Here is a 24,798-nt window from a genome sequence, read left to right as displayed (position 1 = left end):
GGCCATGGCTCACGGGCCCAGCCGCTCCGCGGCATGTGGGATCTTCCCGGACCAGGGAATGAACCCGTGTCCCCTGCATCGGCAGGTGGACTCTCAACCACTGCGCCACCAGGGAAGCCCCGTGATTCTACTTTTTTAGATTACCCTTTATAATTTTCAAATAAATAAAATGAATCTAATGTTTTGGCATATGGCAGTCATCACCTCATCCAGCTAAAAAAATAAACAAATATGGTAAGCCTAAATAATCACCATGAAGGTCTGAAAACCTGAAATGGATGGTATCTATTTGTACAAAGTCATAGTAAATAATAATGTTCACAATCATCTCAAAATACTTATATAATAATATAATTATATTAATACAATGGATTCTAATTTTTAAACTAGAACACTAAATATTTATATTTAATATTAGCATTAGCTATATTTTTCAAAGCACCTTCACATACTTCTATTTTTTAAGCCACTCAATAACTTAGATCAAAGTGGTAGAAACAGATATTATTCCTATTATCATTGTATGGATTTACAAACATTTCAAGAGGTTTAATTACTAGAATTAAACAAAAAGACAGTGTTGAACCAGGGCAAAAATTCAAGTTGCTATTCCTAATAGTTTGATGTTCACAATATCACTTTTTAAGTGTACTAAATATGTATGGAATTTCACAGTAATGAATTTTAATAAAAAGTATTTGATTATCTATTCTAAAGTGTCTTTGACAGGTTGAAAATATTCTGGAGTACCTTTGACTTCAAAGTAATATTAATTCATGTTATTAATAATAATATCCGTTTACAAAACAACAACCTTGAACTAGCACAAATTTAGATGCTTACATATATTGTCTGTTTTAATACTCACAGTGCAATAGGAATTATTATAGTTAGTGCCTGTTAGTGCTTAAAGGCAAGGACTCTGGAACCAAACAGGCTCAGTTCAAATTCTGGCTTCATTATGTGCTACCTGAGTAACCCTGGGCAAGTTATTTAATCTCTCTTTGCAATAGTTTTCTTATCTGTAAAATAGTGATTGTAATAATATAGATAGTAGCGCTATAATATTAAAATCTGAATAAGTTAACATATGCAAGTGTAGTATAGCATAGTGATAATCAACTGATGTATATCGCTATTTAATCTTCACAACCACCCATTTTATATATGAAGAAACTGAGGCTCAAAGAGAATTAGTGCCTTGCTCAGGGTTTCTCAGGGAGAAATGAACAGAGTTAGACATGAATTTGATGTTGCTCAATTCTAAAGGCCCAAATTCTTATCAAAACAGAATACAATACTGCCAACAAAGAAAAATCAGGCCCAAACCATTTTATTTACAAATTCAACCAAACACTTAAGGGATAAATATCAGTTATGCATAAACTCTACCAGAAAATAGAAGAGGAGAGAACACTTCCTAACTCATTTTATGAAGTCAACATTACCCTGAACAAGTCCATACAAAGACATTACAAGAAAAGAAAAGCACAGAACAGTATTCCCCATGAGAATAGATACAAAAAATAAGTAAATCCAATCTAGGGATATATTAAAAAGGATAACACATAATAACCAAGTAGGGTTTATGCCAAAAATACAATGCTGATCCAACATTTAAAAATTAATCAATATAGTTCACCAGATCAGAACATTAGAGAAGGAAATCATACAAACATCTCAATAGCTGTATAAGAAGAATTTGAGAAAATTCAGTATCTATTCCTTTTAGCAAAGTGGAAAATAGACAGGCATTTCCTTAACCTGATAAAGGGCATCTATGAAAAACCTACAGCTAACTTTCTAGTTAATGTTAAAAGATTGAATGTCTTTCCCTTAAGATCAAAAAAACAAGGCTGGATGTTATCTTGACTTATGGTGACCATTTCACAGTATATAACAAATATCGAATCATTAAGTTACACAGCTGAAACTAATACAATGTTGTAGGTCAATTATATCTCAATTAAAGCAAAGAAGAAAAATTAAAAAAAGATATAGCCATTTTGTTAATATATTGATAGATATTTTGAAGAGACTGTCATATAAGAACATTTTTAATGTGCCTTGATAACTGAATTTTTCAAATAAATCAAAAAACATTATTTTCTCTTTCCTTTCAAAAAAAAAGAAAGAAAGAAAACATACTAATTACAATACCATCATAGGAACAAATATCTAGGAATAATATGACAAAGGACATGAAAGACCTATGCAGGGAAAATTATAAAATTTTGTTACAGAGTCACTAAAGAAGATTAAAATTAATGGAGAGAAAGTCCAAATTCATGGATTGGGATTTTCAATATTATATAGATTTCATTCTTCCTAAACTAATTTATGTAATTCCAATCATATGTCTTCATATTTTGGGCAGAACTTCACAAATTGAGTATAAAATTCATATAGAAATAGAAACTGCCAAGAAGAGCCATGGAGTTTAATATAAAAGAGGACGAAGTTTTCTATAGTATATTAAGAATTATTACAAGTCCATAGTAATTAAGACAAGGTAGTATAAACTCAAGGATACAAAGAGAAAAAGGCAAGGATGTCCACTCTTACCATTCCTATTCAAGATTGTACTACACATCCAAGTAAGTGCAATAATTGCATACAAATTTTTGTGCGAAGATAATTTTTTATTTCTCTTTGATAGATTCCTTGGAGAGGGATTACTGGATCCTATGATAAGTGTATGTTTAATTTCATAAAAAACTACCAAGCCAAAATATTTTCCATTGTGTTCTCACCAGAAATGTATGAGAGTTCTAGTTGCTTCTGCCTCCTCACCAGCATTTTAAGTTATCAGGGGTTTTTTAATTAGCCATTTTAACTAGTATGTAGTGATAGCTCAGTATAGCTTTCATTTGCATTTCCCTAATGACTAATGGTGCTGAACATTTTTTATGTATTTGTTTGCCATCTGTGTATCTTCTTTAATGAAGTGCTTGTTCAAAGTTTGGCCCATTTTGTCATGGGGTTGTTTGTTTTCTTATTACTGAGCTTTCTTATTATTTGTATTATTGATACTAATTCTTTGTCAGATAGATGATCTACAAATATTTTCTCCTTGTCTTCAACTTGTTTTTTCATCCTCTTAGTAATAACTTTCATAGAACAGAAATTTTAAACATTAACGAAGTTCAATGAATTAATTTATATATATATATTATGGTTTTTATGTTATAGTTTATTTTCATTTATTTATTTTACTCTGGCTGTGCTGGGTCTTCTTTTGGCAAGTGGGCCTCCCTAGTTGCAGCGTGTGGGCTTTCTAGTTGTGGTGTGTGGGCTCTAGAGCACGCAGGCTTAGTTGCAGTATGTGGGATCTTAGTTCCCTGACAAGGGATCGAACCTGGGCTGCCTGCATTGGGAGCACGGAGACTTAACCACTGGACCACGAGGGAAGTCCCTTGATGTTATAGTTAAGAAATATTTGCCTAGTCCAGGCTATTCTGCTGAAGAGGCCACATAGAGAAGAGGGGTCCTGGTGAATGAGAGGCCAAGTTCCAGACAAAAGCCAGAACTAATTGCCCATCATGTGAGTGAGCCTTCTTGGAAGTGGACACCCAGGCCAAGTCAAGGCTTCAGATGATGCAGCCCTGGCTGACAGCTTGACTGAAGCCTCATGAGAGACCTTGAGCCAGAATCATCCAGCTAAGCTGCTGCTGGATTCCTGCCCCTTGAAATGGTGAGAAAATAAATGTTTGTTGTCTTAAGCCACTAAGCTTTGTGGTAATTGGTTACACAATAATGGATAATTAATACAACCACTATCACCTAGTCCAGGACACCACGAACTCTCATCAAGGCTACTGAACTATACTTTCTAAGCAGACTCCCCACAGCCATCACTACCCTCCAAAACATAATTCTCCATACCAGAGTCACAATGATCTTTGAAAGACCTAAAGCAGATATCACTACCTAAAGGTTAAAATTCTTTAAAGGCTTCTGATAGATACTAAGAATAAAGACCAAACTACCAGGCCTAAAAGGCCATACATGATCTGGGTTTTCAGAACGGTCTTTCTTGACCATACTATCAAAAACTCATCCCTGGGCTTCTCTGGTGGCGCAGTGGTTGGGAGTCTGCCTGGCGATACAGGGGGCACGGGTTCGTGCCCCGGTCGGGGAGGATCCCGCGTGCCGCGGAGTGGCTGGGCCCGTGGGCCGTCGCCGCTGGGCCTGCGCATCTGGGGCCTGTGCTCCGCAGTGGGGGAGGCCGCAGCAGTGAGAGGCACCTGTACCGCAAAACAAAAACAAAAACAAAAACAAAAACAAAAAAAAACTCATCCCTTTCCTCAATACTCTCCTATTATATTTATTTAATTCTTACTATCTTTCAATCTGAAATTACTTTCTTTGTTTTTATTTACGTAATATTCATTTACGTATTGGGGTCTGTAATTCCTAACCAGAATGCAAGATTCATGAGAGCAAAGATTTTGTGTGGTTTATCACTGTAGACAGATGGAGATGTATCTTTCGATACATATATAGACATATATGCATATGTCTGAGTATATTTATCTATCTGTCCTCTCGATACAGTAGTACTACTGACAAATGAGAGGGCTAAGCTCTACAAGGTGTTTTTAAGAACTATGCAAAAGCTAGATGGCTTGCTATAACTTTTCCATTTCTCTATAGTGCAATGGAGAAAACTGGTAGAAATAGCATAGTGTTTCAATATTTTGGGGAGCTCACTATAATTTTGGCATACATAAACTTTGACCAACTTACTATCTAAAATAATACTTTGACTTTTAGTTCTAATGCTACATAGAAATTATCCTGTTTCTATAAAAATGCCACTGATTTTGAAAGGCAAAAAACCAAGGAGTGGCACTCACAATGACTCTACTCACTCCAGTTAATTGAGACAATGGCAGAAACTTGGACAGCTGTCTGCAAAATCACCGATGGTCAAGAAGTACTCTTAAAGAGGAAAAAATCTAATATTGTTTGGCTATTTAGAAAATTCTGGTAGCAGCATTAATGTTTTTATTACTCTTTCCACATCTGTGACCATATTTGGAGTGGAGGAAAAGGTTTTATTTCAGAAAGTGTGGTCATAACAGCATTCATGTGCTAAAATAGAAATTTAAAAATGACAACAGAAAACATTTTATATATAGCACATATTAAAAAGGGTAAAAACCCTCTCCTTTGGTAGAACAAATGATACCAAAAATGTTAAAGACTGTAGAATCTTTATGCTACAGCCTGAAGCTGTCAACTTTCAGATGGAAAAGATGTGTGGTTGAGACCCTAGATTCTTGCTCTGTTGTTTACTATCTGTGCAACATTGGTTACATCACTCACTACTCTGTGTTCTCAAAAAAATGGCCTATAAACTTACTTCTTGCAGGGGTTTCTCAAATAAAACTATGACAATAGATGAGAAGCATTTGGAAATACTGCACAGATATAAAGTGTTCCCATTCTTCTCCACATGAGCTTTCATCCATCACATGTCTGTCAGAAGCTCCCAAGTTCACAGCCAAGACAGAAAGCCCTAGTCTTTGTCTGGGGATTCACCCCTAGCCCTATGAAGCACCTGCCTCTTCACACCCCATCTGGGATATCCCAAACCGCAGATAACATCACATCTTCCCCACTGCCTAGGCTTGAAGTCTCTGACACGTCTCTCTTGCTCCTATACTTACTCACTCACCAGGTCTTATATCTGAATTTCCAATTGTTTCTGTGATCACAGTTTAAATATGCCAGTAGCCCAGGCCCTCTCTACTCCTGCAATAACTCAGGTGTACCTCATCAGAAAGCTTTTCCTTATAATCCATTCTACAAAGTATTTAACAGTGGGAAAATCTACCAACCCCTGCCTTCATCACAGTAGGTCCCCATTAAGTATCAGAAGGTCTCCTGATTACTATTCTTTATAAAGTTTCCCGCTGCCCTATCTGGCCTTCAAGATGGTACTCACTGATTCACTTATTTGTCCAACAAATATCCACTAAGTATATACTATGTTCCAGGTAACGGGCTAGGTACTAAAGATAAGATGGTAACCACATCAGAAACCATCCATATTGACACAACCCTTAGGACCAGTGGCAGAGATACACATTAAACCAAGAATCACACATATAAATGTAAATTTACAGTTAGGCTAAGATCATTAAAGAACAGGTAGATATATGATATTATGAGAGGGTAATGTAAGGGACACAGCTGAGCAGGAAAAGCTTCTGTGATAAAATGGTGGTTGAATGAATATATGAAGGAGGACAGGTGTTAACTAGGTAAGAAACCATCCATATTGACACAACCCTTAGGACCAACGGCAGAGATACACATTAAACCAAGAATCATACATATAAATGTAAATTTACAGTTAGGATAAGATCATTAAAGAACAGGTAGATATATGATATTATGAGAGGGTAATGTAAGGGACACAGCTGATCAGGAAAAGCTTCTGTGATAAAATGGTTGAATGAATATATGAAGGAGGGCAGGTGTTAACTAGGTAAGAAAAGAAAGAGGAGAAGAGACTTCCATGCTGAGGAAGCTACATATACAAAGGTCCTGTGATCAAGGGAGCATGGTCCATTGAGGAACTGAGAAAAAGCCAGGCTTGCCAGAGGGTAGAGAATCAGGGATAAAGGACTCTGCAGGCCATGCTCAGATGACTGACCTCTCTCATTATCAGCCAATCTAAATGTCCACTCCAACAAAGTATTTGCCTCACCCTTGTACCACACTTGATTATGAGCACCTGGGTGCCCTTAAACCTGCCTTTTTCTTTGCCTGAAATGGCTTCCCTAAGGGAATACTATAAAGAGACTCGGTTAAAAGATGAACTCTAGAAGCAGACATGGTTCATCCCTGGCTCTGTCAACCAATTACTTGGGTGATTTAAGCAAGTTTCCTAACCTCTCTAAACTTCTTCATTATCTGTAAAGATGGGAATGTGCTTGAGAGTATTGGATGAGATAAAGGATGTATAACTTTTATCTCATAGTAAATAATCAAGAGATGTAGTTATGGGCAGTTTCTCCTATCCTTCAAAGCATAGCTAAAATTTGTGTCATTTTAAAATGTCTTCCCTGAGCAAAATAAAAACAAGGAGTGACTCTGACAATTTTAGGAAGTGATAAGTTAAGATCCCCATAATACTTGGCAATGACAGAAGATTCTGCTTGAGCATAACTATACAAGAAACCAGAAGAAAGATGTCCACCTTGCAACCCCACTACATCCACTATTCTGCCCTTTCCTTCTGCTTTAGTAAATGCAGAGGTAACCTTCAACTTTCATAGCAATGGAATTATCAGTAACATCCTGTCAGTGTAGGGCTGCACAGGGGATGAGAAGTGTTTCCCAGAAAGATGCTCAGAAAGTTTTCCTCAGAAAATCCCTGTCCCACTGGCACATCTGCCTCTGTAGATCATGCAGATTTCTAATCCCTACCCCCAAAACTTCCCTCTGACCTTCCTCCAAATGAAGTACAGCTGATATTTACAATATTATTTCTAATTCAACAAGTGAAAGTCTAATCAAGTCTAAAATGGAATTCCCTAAAATCCAGAAAATAGTTAACAAAATGGCAATAAGAACATACCTATCCATAATTACTTTAAATGTAAATGGAATAAATGCTCCAATCAAAAGACATAGAATGGCTGAATGGAAACAAAAACAAGACTCACGTATATGCTGCCTATAACAGACTCACTTCAGACCTAAAGACACACACAGACTGAAAGTGAGGGGATATAAAAAGATATTCCATGCATGTGGAAATGAAAAAAAAAAGCAGAGGAAGCAATATTGATATTAGACAAAATAGACTTTAAAACAAAGATTTGTAACAAGAGACAAAGAAGGACATTACATAATGAGAAAAGGATCAATTCAACAAGAGAATATATACTTATGTATACATACGTATATACATACCCAACATAGGAGCACCTAAATATATAAAGCATATATTAGCAGACATAAAGGTAGAAATTGACAGTAACACAATAATAATGGGGGACTTTAACACCCCACTTACATCAGTGGACAGATCATCCATACATAAAATCAGTAAGGTCTTAATGACACATTATACCAGCAATCTGGTATAGATTAGATATATTAATCTGTATATTAATAGATATATACAAAACATTCCAACCAAAAAAAGCAGAATACACATTCTTTTCAAGTGCACATGGAATATTCTCCAGGATAGATCACGTGCTAGCCCACAAACCACGTCTCAATAAATTTAAGAAGATTGAAATCACATAATGCATCTTTTCTGACCACAATGGTATGAGACTAGACATCAACTACTAAAAAAGAAAAAAAAAACTGTAAAAAACACAAACACGTGGAGTCCAAACAATATGCTACTAAACATCTAATGGGTCAGTGAAAAATATCAAAGAGAAAAAAAAAACAAACCTTGAGACAAATGAAAATGGAAACAACAATCCAAAATCTATGAGATACAGCAAACGCAGTTCTAAAAGCAATACAAGTCTGTCTCAGAAAATAAGAAAAACCCTAAAACAAAATCTAATCTTACACCTAAAAGCACTAGGAAAAAAAACAAGTAAAACCCAAAGTTAGTAGAATGAAAAAAATATTACAGATCAGAGTGGAAATAAGTGAAATAGAGACTAAATACACAATACAAAAAAATCAATGAAATAAAGAGTTGGTTCTTTAAAAAGATAAACAAAATCGATAAACCTTTAGACAGACTCATCAAGAAAAAAGGGAGAGCGCCCAAATAAATAAAATCAGAAATGAAAGAGAAGTTACACCTGACACCACAGAAATAAAAGAACCATAAGAGATAACAATGAACAATTACATGTCAATAATATGGGTAACCTAAAAGAAATGGATAAATTTCTAGAAACATACAATCTCCCAAGACTAAACAAGAAATAGAAAATATGAACAGGCCAATTACCAGTAAGGAAATTGAATTAGTAATAATAATAATAAAAAAAACTCTGAACAAACCAAATTCCAGGACCAGACAGCTTCACAGGTGAATTCTATAAAATATTTAAAGAAGAATTAACACCTATCCTTTCCAAATTATTCCAAAAAATTAAAGAGGAAAAAAATACTTCTGAACTCATTCTATAAGGCCGGAATCAACCTGATACCAAAATCAGACAAATACATCGCACACACACACAATTTACAGGTCAGTATCACTGATAAATATAGATGCAAAAATTTTCAACAAAACATTAACAAACTGAAGTGAACAATACGTTAAAAGGATCATACACCATGATCAAGTGGGATTTATCCCAGGGATGCAAGGATGGTTCAACATCCACAAATCAATCAATATCATACACCACATTAACAAACTGAAAAATAAAAATCATATGATCATCTTAATAGACACAGAAAAAGCTTCTGACAAAATTCAACATCCACTTATGATAAAAACTCTCAACAAAGTGGGTACGGAGGGAACATACCTCAACATAATAAAGACCATATATGACCTTTATTTACTTTCATCATTTACTCAATGATGAAAAGTTGAAAGAATTTCCTCTAAGATCAGGAACAAGACAGGATGCCCACTCTTGCCACTTTTATTCAACATAGCATTGGAACTCCTAGCTATATCAATCAGACAAGAAAAAGAAATAAAAGGAAGCCAAATTGGAAAGGAAGAAGTAAAACTCACTGTTTGCAGGTGACATGATACTATATATACAAAATCCTAAAGATGCTACCAAAACTATTAGAACTAATAAATGAATTGAGTAAAGTGGCAGAATACAAAATTAATATACAGAAGTCCATTGTATGCTTTACATTAACAACAAACTATCAGAAACAGAAATTAAGAAAACAATTCCATTTACAATTGCATCAAAAAAGAATAAAATACATAGGAATACACCTAACCAAAGACCTAAAAGACTTGTACTCAGAAAACTATAATACACTGATGAAGAAAATTGAAGACGACACAAACAAATGGAAAGATACACCATGCTCATGTATTGGAAGAATTAATATTGCTAAAATGACCATATTACCCAAGGACATCTACAGAGTCAATCCAATCCCTGTCAAAATACCAAAGCCATTTTTCACAGAACTAGAACAAATAATTCTAATTTCTATGGAAATTAGACCCTGAATAGCCAAGGCATCTTGAGAAAAAAAGGACAAAGCTGGAGGTATCATGCTCCCTGATTTCAAACTATCCTACAAAACTACAGCTATCAAAACAGTATGGTACTGACACAAAAACAAACACATAAGTGAATGAAACAGAATAGAGAGCCCAGAAATAAACTCATGCTTATGTGGTGAATTAATCTATGACAAAGGTAAGATTATAAAATGGGGCAAAGACAGCCTCTTCAATAAATGGTGTTGGGAAAGCTGAACAGCTACATGCAAAAGAATCAAACTGGACTACTTTCTCACACCATGCAAAAAAATAAATTCAAGATGGATTAAAGACTTAAATGAAACCATAAATTTCCTCAGAGAAAACAGGCATTGTTTGGCATTGAAATTGGTCTTAGGATTTTTTTTATATGTCTCCTCAAACAAGGGAAATAAAAAAGCAAAGATAAACAAATTGAACTACATCAAACTAAAAATCTTTTGCACAGCTATAGGAGATACCAAGAAAATGAAAAGGCTGCCCACTGAATGGGAGAAGATATTTGCAAATGACATATAAATATATAAACAGCCATACAACTCAACATAAAAAAGAAAACTGATTAGAAAATGGGCAGAGGACCTGAACAGACATTTTTCCAAAGAAGACATACAGCTGGCCAACAGACACATGAAAAAATGCTCAACGTCACTAATCATCCAGGAAATGCTAACCCAAAACACAGTAAAATATCACCTCATACCTGTCAGAATGGCTATTATCAAAAAGACCACAAATAACAAATGTTGGATGTAGAGAAAAGGGAACCCTTGTGTACTATTGATAGGATTGTAAATTAGTACTGCCACTATGGAAACAGTATGGAGGTTCCTCAAAAAATTAAGAATAGAACTACGATACAATCCAGCAATTTCACTTCTGAATATTACCCAAAGAAAACAAAAACACTAACTCAAAAATATATACGCACCCTTATGTTCACTGAAGCATTGTTTACAATAGCCAAGATATGAAAGCAACCTAAGTGCTCATCAAGAGATGAATGGATAATAGCAGAGGGAGGACCACTCCCAAACTCCTTCTATGAGGCCACCATCACCTTGATACCAAAACCAGACAAGGATGTCACAAAGAAAGAAAACTACAGGCCAATATCACTGATGAACATAGATGCAAAAATCCTCAACAAAATACTAGCAAACAGAATCCAACAGCACATTAAAAGGATCATACACCATGATCAAGTGGGGTTTATTCCAGGAATGCAAGGATTCTTCAATATATGCAAATCTATCAATGTGATAAACCATATTAACAAATTGAAGGAGAAAAACCATATGATCATCTCAATAGATACAGAGAAAGCTTTTGACAAAATTCAACACCCATTTATGATAAAAACCCTGCAGAAAGTAGGCATAGAGGGAACTTTCCTCAACATAATAAAGGCCATATATGACAAGCCCACAGCAAACATCATCCTCAATGGTGAAAAACTGAAAGCATTTCCACTAAGATCAGGAACAAGACAAGGTTGCCCACTCTCACCACTATTATTCAACATTGTATTGGAAGTTTTAGCCACAGCAATCAGAGAAGAAAAGGAAATAAAAGGAATCCAAATCGGAAAAGAAGAAGTAAAGCTGTCACTGTTTGCAGATGACATGATCCTATACATAGAGAACCCTAAAGATGCTACCAGAAAACTACTAGAGCTAATCAATGAATTTGGTAAAGTGGCAGGATACAAAATTAATGCACAGAAATCTCTGGCATTCCTATATACTAATGATGAAAAATCTGAAAGTGAAATCAAGAAAACACTCCCATTTACCATTGCAACAAAAAGAATAAAATATCTAGGAATAAACCTACCTAAGGAGACAAAAGACCTGTATGCAGAAAATTATAAGACACTGATGAAAGAAATTAAAGATGATACAAATAGATGGAGAGATATACCATGTTCTTGGATTGGAAGAATCAACATTGTGAAAATGACTCTACTACCCAAAGCAATCTATAGATTCAATGCAATCCCTATCAAACTACCACTGGCATTTTTCACAGAACTAGAACAAAAAATTTCACAATTTGTATGGAAACACAAAAGACCCCGAATAGCCAAAGCAATCTTGAGAACGAAAGAAGGAACTGGAGGAATCAGGCTCCCTGACTTCAGACTATACTACAAAGCTACAGTTATCAAGACGGTATGGTACTGGCACAAAAACAGAAAGATAGATCAATGGAACAGGATAGAAAGCCCAGAGATAAAACCATGCACATATGGACACCTTATCTTTGATAAAGGTGGCAGTAATGTACAATGGAGAAAGGACAGCCTCTTCAATAAGTGGTGCTGGGAAAACTGGACAGGTACATGTAAAAGTATGAGATTAGATCACTCCCTAACACCATACACAAAAATAAGCTCAAAATGGATTAAAGACCTAAATGTAAGGCCAGAAACTATCAAACTCTTAGAGGAAAACATAGGCAGAACACTCTATGACATAAATCACAGCAAGATCCTTTCTGACCCACCTCCTAGAGTAATGGAAATAAAAACAAAAATAAACAAATGGGACCTAATGAAACTTCAAAGCTTTTGCACAGCAAAGGAAACCATAAACAGGACCAAAAGACAACCCTCAGAATGGGAGAAAATATTTGCAAATGAAGCAACCGACAAAGGATTAATCTCCAAAATTTACAAGCAGCTCATGCAGCTCAATAACAAGAAAACAAACAACCTAATCCAAAAATGGGCAGAAGACCTAAATAGACATTTCTCCAAAGAAGATATACAGACTGCCAACAAACACATGAAAGAATGCTCAACATCATTAATCATTAGAGAAATGCAAATCAAAACTACAATGAGATATCATCTCACACCAGTCAGAATGGCCATCATCAAAAAATCTAGAAACAATAAATGCTGGAGAGGGTGTGGAGAAAAGGGAACACTCTTGCACTGCTGGTGGGAATGTGAATTGGTTCAGCCACTATGGAGAACAGTATGGAGGTTCCTTAAAAAACTACAAATAGAACTACCATATGACCCAGCAATCCCACTACTGGGCATATACCCTGAGAAAACCAAAATTCAAAAAGAGTCATGTACCAAAATGTTCATTGCAGCTCTATTTACAATAGCCCGGAGATGGAAACAACCTAAGTGCCCGTCATCGGATGAATGGATAAAGAAGATGTGGCACATATATACAATGGAATATTACTCAGCCATAAAAAGAAACGAAATTGAGCTATTTGTAATGAGGTGGATAGACCTAGAGTCTGTCATACAGAGTGAAGTAAGTCAGAAAGAAAAAGAAAAATACCGTATGCTAACACATATATATGGAATTTAAGAAAAAAAATGTCATGAAGAACCTAGGGGTAAAGCAGGAATAAAGACGCAGACCTCCTAGAGAACGGACTTGAGGTTATGGGGAGGGGGAAGGGTGAGCTGTGACAGGGCGAGAGAGAGTCATGGGCATATACACACTAACAAACGTAGTAAGGTAGATAGCTAGTGGGAAGCAGCCACATGGCACAGGGATATTGGCTCGGTGCTTTGTGACAGCCTGGAGGGGTGGGATAGGGAGGGTGGGAGGGAAGGAGACGCAACAGGGAAGACATATGGGAACATATGTTTATGTATGACTGATTCACTTTGTTATAAAGCAGAAACTAACACACCACTGTAAAGCAATTATACCCCAATAAAGATGTTAAAAAAAAAAAAAAGAGATGAATGGATAAAGACGGTGTGATATATATATATATATATATATATATATATATATATATATATATATATATATATATATATATATATATATATACACACACACACAGTGGAATATTACTCAGCCTTAGAGGGCATTATGCTTAGTGAAGTAAGTCAGACAAAGACAAATACCATAGGATTGTACTTATATATGGAATCTAAAAATCAAAACAAACAAAACAAATGATAACAAACACATAGATAAAGAGAACAAATGTATATGGTCTGCCACTGTTTGTGGCATGATTCAAGAATCTAAAAGGCTCCAATGCCTTCATTACACTTAGGAGGGTGGGCAGACTGATCAGAAAATCAGATGTGTAGTACCATACATTGCTGAATTAGTCTCTGTAAAAACAGACACTCCCACCTACTCTCAATGCTGCTTCAGAGAACATACTTCGGGAAATCTCCCAGAATAAAAATAATGTGTCCAGAGCACATCAGATTCTACTTCTTATATTAAACATTTTCTCAAAGAACTAAATTATATCCCAATATGCCCATATGAAAACACACACTAAAATAATCTCTACTTTATTATCTTTCATCTTTGGTGCTTTTATATGGACATATAAATCCAAAACTTCTGATTAACCCAACATTGGAAAGTCTTTATTTCTAAGTTTTTCCTAAAGTGGTAAAGATTTGGTGCCTCCATATTCTCTCACCCAGCCTATTGTCTCACCAGAAGAGACTAACCACCAGCGTTAGGAACTCACCCTGCTGTGACTTTCTCCCGATTACTATTCTCATCTTTTCCTCAATGCAACTGCTATTCAAATCTCAGAACTGCAGAATGACCCACTAATGGTCATAAAATCAATAATCTTAAAATTTTTTTAGAAGCTGGATTTGACTGAATTTGCTTCAATACTTCTTCATGGCAATATAAGGAAACTGTGGTGGACTTGACAGAAAACATTCTTGTTTTTTAGTAACATGAGGGTGACATGAGAGAAATTCCAGAAATTCTGTGGCTACCCTTCCAACAACAGATGCTATGAGGGTATGCAATACAAGTGACTCAATATTCTGTAGACCTTTGAGAGCACTCAAGTTCTGTGTCAGCTCAAACTCGTATAGACACTAAATCTGATTAATAGGAAATAAACCACAGAACAGGCTCAAAACAAGAAGTTAGGTCAAGAGACCTAACTAATTCATTTTTCCTCTAATGACACAGATTTCTCAGCCACAGTTGAGCCAACCAACAATAATTAAAATCCTCTAATCCTTTAGAAACATTTAAAATGCCAGGGATTCTTCAATATCAAGACAGGTCTAATTTGATTTCTCAAATTTTGGTGGCATTCAGAAAGTAAAATCTTTCCTTTAGATAACTTTGGGTTACACTGTTTGCTGAGATGATAGTGGGAACTGCTTGTATCTTTCCCCATTTATGGACCTGCTTTCCACCTTAATCCCTAATTCCTCTTGCATTAAAGCACTCTGCTTAGGCGATCTTGGCTATCATATCAAGATCTCAAAATTCATTCATTCACTTGTTCATTCATTCTTCTAACTATTTATTCAACAAATATTTATTAAATGCTTTGAGAGGAACAAAGTCAAGGAAATTGGTTTCCCTTACCTCAAGGAGGGATTGGCAATAAACCAATGTCTTATGTGCAATGAGCGAGGCCAGGCCAATGTACTAAGGGAGCCCAGACTCGGAACCTATTGGATGTGGACATCAAAGATGCCACCTGGAGGAGTGGCATTAGAAGTGAGTAGCAGCAGGGCATTCTGGACAGAGAGAGTAACACTTCGGAAGCCACAGAGCAATACAACCACAGACTGGTCTATTCAGGAAACAGAAATCTGTCCCATGAGTCCAGAGCAAAAGGCAAGGAGAGATCAGGAGGAAAGGGCCTTGGGTGCCCTAGGGAATCTGAACTCTATCTTAAATGTCATGGGGAGCTACTTGAAGAATTTTAACCAGGAAAAGGCTATAATCGCATTTCTAACTTAGCATGTTAGAAATCTCACACCTTAAATTTCCTCACCTAATTCTCTGTCAATGGTGTCACAATCTTCATAAACTCAGACTCTTTCTCAACTGTTGTCACACCTCATTAACTGGCTAGTAACCTTTTTAACTCTGGGTCCCAAATAACTGCTGAGTATAATCCTTCTGCCATATCCTTTTCTTCTGCTGCCATGGGTAAAACTTACACGTCTTTACGGAAAATTGCAAGAGCTTTAGCGGCAAATACCACAGACTAGCTCTCCAAAAGCCATTGACCACCCCCACCTCCCTTTCCCATCTCCAGCTGTACAGGCTGGGAGCTCACCTAGAGAGTCTCCCTTACAGTCAGGGGTGGTTGCATGAGTTCGCTTTGGCCAAAATAATGTAATAAGTCTAACAGGAATCCCTGTGAAAGACCCCTGTAAAAGATTTTCTTCTATGATAAAAGGAGTAGCTATTCAAAAAGAAGAATCTGATTTTTCACCCTAACTGCCACCCTGATTCCTGTCTTTGGATTTGGTAATAATGCCTGGAGCTCTGGCCAATCTGCTGAAGAAAATGGAGAGAAAGAACAGAAAAACCTAGATTGTAGCTGACCTCCTTGAGCTGCTGAACCAGTCCTGGCACTGCTCACCTCCACTTCCTTTGTTATGAGATAACTACGTGTCCTCGTGTATTAAACCATTGGCATCCTGGCTTTTTGCACCCAAATATATCCAAACCGATCCACCTCCTATACTGGGGATCTGTCTCCAGTTGTTCTCCATGGTGCCCCCTCACCTGCCATCACAATGATCTCTCCATCCCAAATCTGATCACATAGTTTTCAGTCTGAAATCTTGAAGCTAAATCTCTGAACAGATGTCAGAGTCCCAGCTCTCACCCACCAAAGCCTCTACTGAGCATCTTGCTAGCCCCTCGGCACGCTGTACTGATTTGGGTCTCTAATCCTTTGCATTTGCTGTACCCCTACCTGAAACGCTGTTACCTGTCCTGCCCAGCTCCTCACCAGAAGGCTCCCCCAGGCGGAATTAGTCACATTTTCTCCTGTGCGTGATAGTTGTGGAAGACTATATAACTGCTCACCCACATTCTTTCTGGGGGAGGAACATATCCTCACCCTGGTGAACTTGGCTGGCTTTGACCAATGAATTCTGAGCAGAAGTAATATCTGAAACTTTAGGGCAGAGCTTTGAGAGCTGAGGTATGGTTTGCCATGCTCTCTCTTCCCTACCTCTGATGTGGAAGCAGGTATGGAGGTCTTCAGCCAGCCTGATCTCTGAGCACAGCTCCCTTACTGACCTACAATGCTCATGTATTATGAACAAGACAGAGACCTTACTGTTTCAAGCCATGGTGGACAGACTTTTTCTATAATGGGGCAGATGATAAATATTTAAGCTGTTGGGGCCATATATGGTAACTGCCATATATTCTTCCTTTTAACACCATTTAAAAATGTAAAACCCTCTTAACTCACAGGACGTAAGAAGACAGGCCACAGCTGGATTTGTCCCACAGGCTGTATTTTGCCACTGTTTTAAGCTGCTGAGACTTTCACATTACTTATTACTACAGCATAACATGTCCCATCCTAATATATTTTGCATAGACAATACTCTAGGCTTTATCATCCTGTAATACAACTATAAGCTCCATGAAGATAGTGATCATGTCTGGAATGCTTGCCTTGTTCACCACAGGATATGGCAGCTCAGAAAATAATTGCTGAGTGAAGAACTGAAAGTCCTTCCCATAAGACTCAGGGGACAGAGACCATGGCTTTCATCTTCTACCCACCCCCACATGTCTAGCATACAATGGCATTTGATGAGCATTTGAGCCTTTGATAAATGTTCCATTGACTTGAGTATGCCCTTGTTATTACCAGTAGCAACAGCCACACGTCATTGGAGAAACATCTAGAAATATGCACGGCCTGTTTGGTTGCAGGATGAACATGTGACCTCTTGAGTCATGCGCCAAAGCCCATGTCTGAAATCTATTACCTATAGCTTAATGAATTTTGTTTTTTCCTTTTTCTTCCTTTTATATTTGGGAGCAGGGAAGAAAAGGGGGCATGCAGGTTTTACATTAAAATGTGTATTTGAAAAGCCAAGAAATGTGAAATGGTGGGTTCAGAGGCAAGTTCCCTTTCAGCAGATTCTCTCCTACTTGGCAGCAGGCAGCTGGCAGCATTTAGGGCCAACTTTGTGCTTCACCTGGTGTGCCCCTGAGTCAGGGTCTGCTCCCTTGTGTGGCCTCCAAGTCTGTAAATATACTCAGGGGTGAGATCTGGGCATGTTTCATGGCCCAAATCATTGAAAAATCCAATCTTTTAAATGTAAACATATTTAGACATTAAATTAGATACCATTTGTAAAACTACACATACCCAAATATGTTATTACTTTCTTCTGCCTCATGAAGGCAAACTCCACTTGCTATATAAATAATTGCAAACCAAGCTCAATCTTAAATCATCTCATTCACCTACATTGAGAAAAAAGAGGAGAAGAAGGCAATTTTAGTTTTTCTACAACTCTTTTTTCTGGTCATATTTTCAATATATTTTGTCTCATGCATCTTAAACATCACTTGGTAATTCTTTGCTTCTTTTCTGGGAGTAAATAAACCTAGCAAAAGAAAAGAGAAAAATAAAATACGACACAGTTGTCCCTCTTTTGAGATATGCTTTCACGTGTGTACCACGGCCTATTTTTATAGGCTTTATGAATTGCAACTGTATTTAAACCTCTCAAATTATGGGAATTTTATACATTTGGTTTCAAATTAATGCCGTAAGATTTTAATTTAACGATAACCCTTCTTAGAAACAAGAGTCTCTAATGTCCATATTTATATCAATAGTGATAAACACTGAAAAACATATTTCATCACTATATTTTATTTTAAATATTTTTAAATAGTGATGTCAGTTCTCTATGGATTATCTTCATAGTCATAAAATCATTTTATACTCATTGAAAATAATGGCAGCCCATTCATGTCCTGCAAATAATTACTTTAGTGGAGAGAAACTGAACTAGGATAAAATTCTGTTCTGAGATTTATCACTGCTTCTTTATTTGAAACTAGAAAAATATTGCCTCACTTAAAGCTAAAAAGTCTAAAAAATTGAAAATAATTTTTAAATTAATAACACTTAAGTATAAGCCTAATAAATAGTAATAAGAATAAGGTTAGGCAGACTTGCAATGAGGGGCAGGACAAAGAAAAAAAATTAAGGTTTTATTATTTTTGTAAAACAAAGTAACTTTTTCTAGGGAATCCTTTACAATTTGAGTGTGAGTAAAGTATAAGTATATTTATTAAAGTTATAGAGTAAACAAGGGAAGTGGGGTATTTTGTTAAGTTCAATGTGTGGACTTAATAATGTAACTAGCCTGCCCATTTTGGGTTAAAGGATGGACTGACTTATGTGTTTATCTCTTCTAGCTCTCAAAACCTTGCCAAAGTGAAGGGAAAGGAATTTTCCTTGAAAAGATACCCACAGGGACAATGAGATGTGACAACAGAGGATGATATATTCCAATGAATTTTTGGAAGATGGGAAGTAGAGGAAGGATGGTACACAGCAGGCATCCTAACCCATGTGCCTGAGAATAGAAAGGCCAAAAGGGTGCTGCCCAAGGCAGAAGTGAAGTACAAATCAAGTCCCCAGGAATTAAAATCAAGTCCCCAGGTCCTGTCCCATACTCACACATGGTGCTACCACTAAATTGAGTTCTCTTTGTCACTAGAAGAAAAATAGACATTTTGCAAAGAAGCTGAACCAGAAAAGCACCAAGCAGAGTGAGGCTGAACTCATGGGCATTCAGTGAAAATCTATCAACTAAACGTTGCTCCCTGAGACCTCTTCATCCACACTGCTCCCAGAATGACAGCAGACAGAAGAACATCATCTCAGGCAAGATATTGGGAGTGCATTATCTGGAAAAAGTTTAAGCAATGACATTGGGGGTCTCCTAAGGAAATTTTTCACTGTGCTCTAAAGTCCACCAGATGACACCCTTAACTGGAACACACAGCCTTTTTAATATGTTTCTCATAAGTATTAAGGGCCAGCTTAGATCAACAGACATTTGAGGAAAATCTCCAACAGGAAATAGAGAGCACATGAACCAGGGAAAAAAAAAAAAAAAACAAAGATGGATCCAAAAGATACAGAAACAATTCAGGGTGTGGAAGAGAAAAGTCTATATTATACTGAGAGAGAATAAAATCAAGATTCCATGAAAATGGAATAAGGAACAAGATGAAATTTGAGGGGATTAAAAATATATTAATCAAAATTAAATATTCAATATAATCACTAGAAAATAAAGTTATAGAAATAACTATAAAGTACAAAGAGCTGAAAACTAAGAGAACAATTATTTTAAAAATTAGACTACAGCAAGTCCCCGACATACAAATGAGTCCTGTTCTGAAGTGCATTCATAAGTCCAATTTGTTCGTAAGTCCAACAAAGTTAGCCTAGGTACCCAACTAACACAATTGACTATATAGTACTGTACTGTAATAGGTTTATAATACTTTTCACACAAATAATACATAAAAAACAAACACAAAAAATAAAGGAAACATTTTTAATCTTACAGTACAGTACCTTGAAAAGTGCAGTACAACAGCTGGCATATAGGGGCTGGCATCAAGTGACCAGGCAAGAAGAGATACTGACTGTAGGAGGGAGTGGAGGTGGGAGATGGTAGAGCTGAAGGGTCATCAGCAATAAGAGATGGAGGGCAAGCTGCAATTTTACTCACACCTGACATTGGTGGAATGCACGTTCACATCTTTGAAAGTTCACAACTTGAAGGTTCGTACGTAAGGGACTTATGTATTTAGAATACACAACATCTAAGAATAATAGGAATTCTAGAAGAGGAAACACAGAAAGCAGATGGAAGAAAAGTAGGGAAAAAACAGTGCGGGAAAATTTCCCAGGAGTGAAGTTTTAAGTCTCCAGATTGAAGAGCAGACCTAGTTTCAGACACACTGAATGAAAAGAGACCCACCCAAAGCAGTGGATAAAGTGAGCATCCTAAAAGTTTCCAGAGACATAAAACAACTCATGTATCAAGCAACAGGAATTAGAATACCACTGGATTTTCTAACAGCAAAATGGGACACTAGAAGACTGGAGTAATGCCTTCAAAATTTGGAAGGATAATCATGTTCTTCTGAGAATATTACACCTAGCCAAACTAACAACCAAATATGAGGGTCCCTCAAAAATATTTTGTGACATATAAGCATCTAAAAATTAAAACTTCCAGTGGTGTTGGGAAAACTGGACAGCCACATGCAAAAGAATGAAACTGGACTGCTATCTTATACCATACACAAAAGTTAAGTCAAAATGGATTAAAGACTTGAATGTAAGACCCAAAACCATAAAACTCCTAGAAGAAAATGTAGGCTCCTTGACATTGATCTTGGCAATGAATTTTAGAATTGACACCCAAAGCAAAGCAATTAAAGCAAAAATACACAAGTGGGACTTCATCAAACTAAAAACCTTCTGCACAGGAAAGAAAACCATTAACAAAATAAAAAGGCAAGCTACTGAATGGGAGAAAAGATTTGCAAATCACATCCAATACAGGGTCAATGCTGAAAATATATAAAGAACTCATACAACTCTGTAGCAAAAACAAAAAAATCCCAAAAACAGTCTGATTGAAAAATGGGCAGATCTGAATAGATATTTTCCCAAAGAAGACATACGATGGCCAACAGGTACATGATAAGATGTTCAATATTCCTAATCATCAAGGAAATACGAATCACAACCACATGAGATATATCACTTCACACCTGTTAGAATGGCTATCATCAAAAAGGCAAAAAAAAAAAAAAAACAAGCATTGGTGAGGATGTGAAGGAAAGGGAACCTTTGTGCACTGTTGGTAGGAATGTAAATTCGTGCAACCACCTTGGAAAACCTATGGAGGTTCCTAAAAATATTAACAATAAAACTATCATAGATCTAGCAATTCCACTTCTGGGTATTTATCCAAAGAAAACAAAAATATTAATTTGAAAAGAGTTAATTGCAGCATTACTTAAAATAGCCAAGATATGGAAGCAACCTAAGAGCTATCATAAATGAGTGAAGAAAGAAAATGTATGTGTATATATGTATCTATATCTACATATATTTACTCATATGTATATATGCATTATACACATACATATATATACATGTATACACATACATACCTACATATATGATTCAGCCATAAAAAAGAATGAAATCTTGCCACTTGCAGTAACATGGATGGACCCTGAAGGCATTATACTAAGTGAAATAAGTCAAAGACATACTGCATAATCTCACTTATATGTGGACGGTAAAAACCAAACAAACAACCCCCCCCCAAAAAACAATGGAGGCACTTCTCACACACTCCAGTTGTGGCAGCCCTATTCCTCCCTGGCCTGAGTGAGCAAGTGTGCTCCAATCAGCTGCTGCTTTCATTCTCTCTTGCCTGGGCAGGGAACAGATGCCTGAGGGCAGCCCACATGCAGAGGTGAGGCCAAAACCAAAGCTGAGCCCCAGGGGCGGTGCAAATAAGGAAGAGGAATGGAAATCTCTCTGTGCAGCTGCACAAGGTGTGGATTAAATCCCCATGATCAGCTTGGTAAACCCTGTGTCTATGGAATATCTAAGGGACAACGAGTGCTCCCACAACTGAGACCAGTCTAGCTCTAGCAGCTGTGGACTTTGGGGGCAAGTACACATAGGAGTCGGGCCAAGTCAGAGGCTGAGCTGGCCCCACAGTGCCCATAGCGGGTCCAGAGACCTACCTAGAGGTATGGGAAGGCCTCCTGGGGAGGTGGGGTTGGCTGTGGCTCATGGTGGGGGCAAGGACACTAACAGCTGAGGTCCCAGGAAAATATTATTATTACTGTTATTTTTTGTTTTGTTCTGTTGTTGTTATTGTTTTTATTTATTTTTTCTTTTCTTTATAAACATTTTTTAATATATTTTTTATTTTTCTACTTTTACTTTACTTTTTGTTATTTTGTGTTTTTTCTTGTTTTTGTTTTGTTTTTAGATATAAACATTTTTGATCATTTTTGTGTGTCTTACATCTTCTTTGCTTTTTTTTTTAGTTTGCTTTCTGCTTTTGTTTTGCTTTTTGTTTTTGTTAGTTTTGTTTTTATTGTTCATTTTCACTTTGGGGTTGTTTTGTTTGTTTGTTTTCTTGATTTTAGTTTTCTCTTTTTTTTCCTCTTTGTTTTTATCATTTGTCTTGTGTTTTGTTTGTCTGTCTTCTTTTCCTTTTTTTTTCCTTCTTCTTTTTTTTTTTGCGGTACATGGGCCTGTCACTGTTGTGGCCTCTCCCGTTGCAGACCACAGGCTCCGGACGCGCAAGCTCAGCGGCCATAGCTCACGGGCCCAGCCGCTCTGCGGCATGTGGGATCTTCCCAGACTGGGGCACGAACCCGTGTCCCCTGCATCAGCAGGCGTACTCTCAACCACTGTGCCACCAGGGAAGCCCTCCTTTTTTTTTTTTTTTTTTTTGCTGTGCCACTTGCCCTGTGGGGTCTTGGTTCCCTGGCCATGGGTCAGGCCTGAGCCTCTGGGGTGGGAGTCCAGGACACTGGAGCACCAGAGAATTCCAGGCCCCAGGGAATATTAATTAACATGAGCTCTCCTGGAGGTCTCCATCTAGATACCAAGACCCAGCTCCACCCAACTGCTTGCAGGCTCCAGTGTATACAAATATCAAATCATTATGCTGTTCACCTGAAAATAATATAATGTTATATGTCACTTATACCTCAAAAATTTCTAAATAAGAAAATTTTTTAAAGTAAAAATTATAACTTCCAAAGCACTTTTTCCTCGGAAAGTACTAGAAGATACACTTTGGCAAAATAGGGGAGTTAGAAAAGAAAGAGAAAGAGACAGGATGTAGGAAATAGAGACTCTGATCAGAAAAGGAGCATGGGAATTCCCTGGTGGTCTAGTGGTTAGGATTTGGTGCTTTCACTGCGGTAGCCCAGGTTCAATCCCTGGTCAGGGAACTGAGATTCCACAAGCCACACAGTGTGGCCAAATTAAAAAAAAAAAAAAAGGAGCATGAAAGTTCCAGGACAATGGCTGTGCAGCAGACCTAAAGTCAAACCCGGTCTACATTACAGAAAAGAGGTGTAGGAAATGGGTGTCCAGGAAAAAAAAAACTGAGAGTAACTGTCATGTTTGACCATGTGGAAATAGTACAGAGAGGGCTTTTATAATCCTTTTAGAAGATTTGTGAAGAAGAAATAAAAGGTACACAGAAAACTAGGAAAATAAACAGGAAGGCAATTATTAACTCTAGAAAAAACAAAAGGTCTATAAGGAAGGAGAGGTAATCAACATTGAACAATAATTACACAGTAGTAATAATGTAAATACTGAATGCTGATTTAACCCCAAATTGTGCTATAAGTGTATTGCAGGATGGCAGATGGGGACAAAGAAAAAATAAGAAAATTGAATCTTCAACTATCACAATGGAAAGCCAGATACCAGAAGAAAGAGCTAAAAAGACTGAAAAGTGATTGTTTTAGGGAAATGGAACTGGGGGTTGCAAAGAGGTAGGCTTTTCTTTATAAGATTTTTAGCACTATTTTATTTTGTAAACCATTTTTATGTGTGCTACTGGTTAAAGAAAATAAATATAAAAATTACTTAAAATAAGTTTAGAAAGAAAATAAATCAGGCTACTACAATAAAAGATTAATCTCAATGTATTTAAATGTAACCAAAGGAAATGACTGCAGCTAATCTTAGTAAGAAAATGGAATGTGGGGTTGGCTATTACTCAGAAAATATGACCTGAATAGTCATCTTAG

At 36.8% G+C, this 24,798-nt stretch overlaps 1 protein-coding gene across 1 annotated transcript in view; it reads right to left on the bottom strand.

Moving 5' to 3' along the window:
- Positions 1–24,798, bottom strand: part of NEK10 (NIMA related kinase 10) — a gene marked incomplete at its 3' end in the record, with an annotated part of 310,503 nt that overhangs the window by 217,072 nt on the left and 68,633 nt on the right. The gene's annotated exons all lie outside the window — the stretch shown is intronic.

The sequence above is a fragment of the Leucopleurus acutus genome (genome assembly GCF_964270905.1).
Source record: "Leucopleurus acutus genome assembly, chromosome: 10".
NCBI classification, from domain to species: Eukaryota; Metazoa; Chordata; class Mammalia; order Artiodactyla; family Delphinidae; genus Leucopleurus; species Leucopleurus acutus.
The sequence above is the reverse complement of the archived record's forward strand: the minus strand, read 5'-3'. Positions and strand labels throughout refer to the sequence as shown.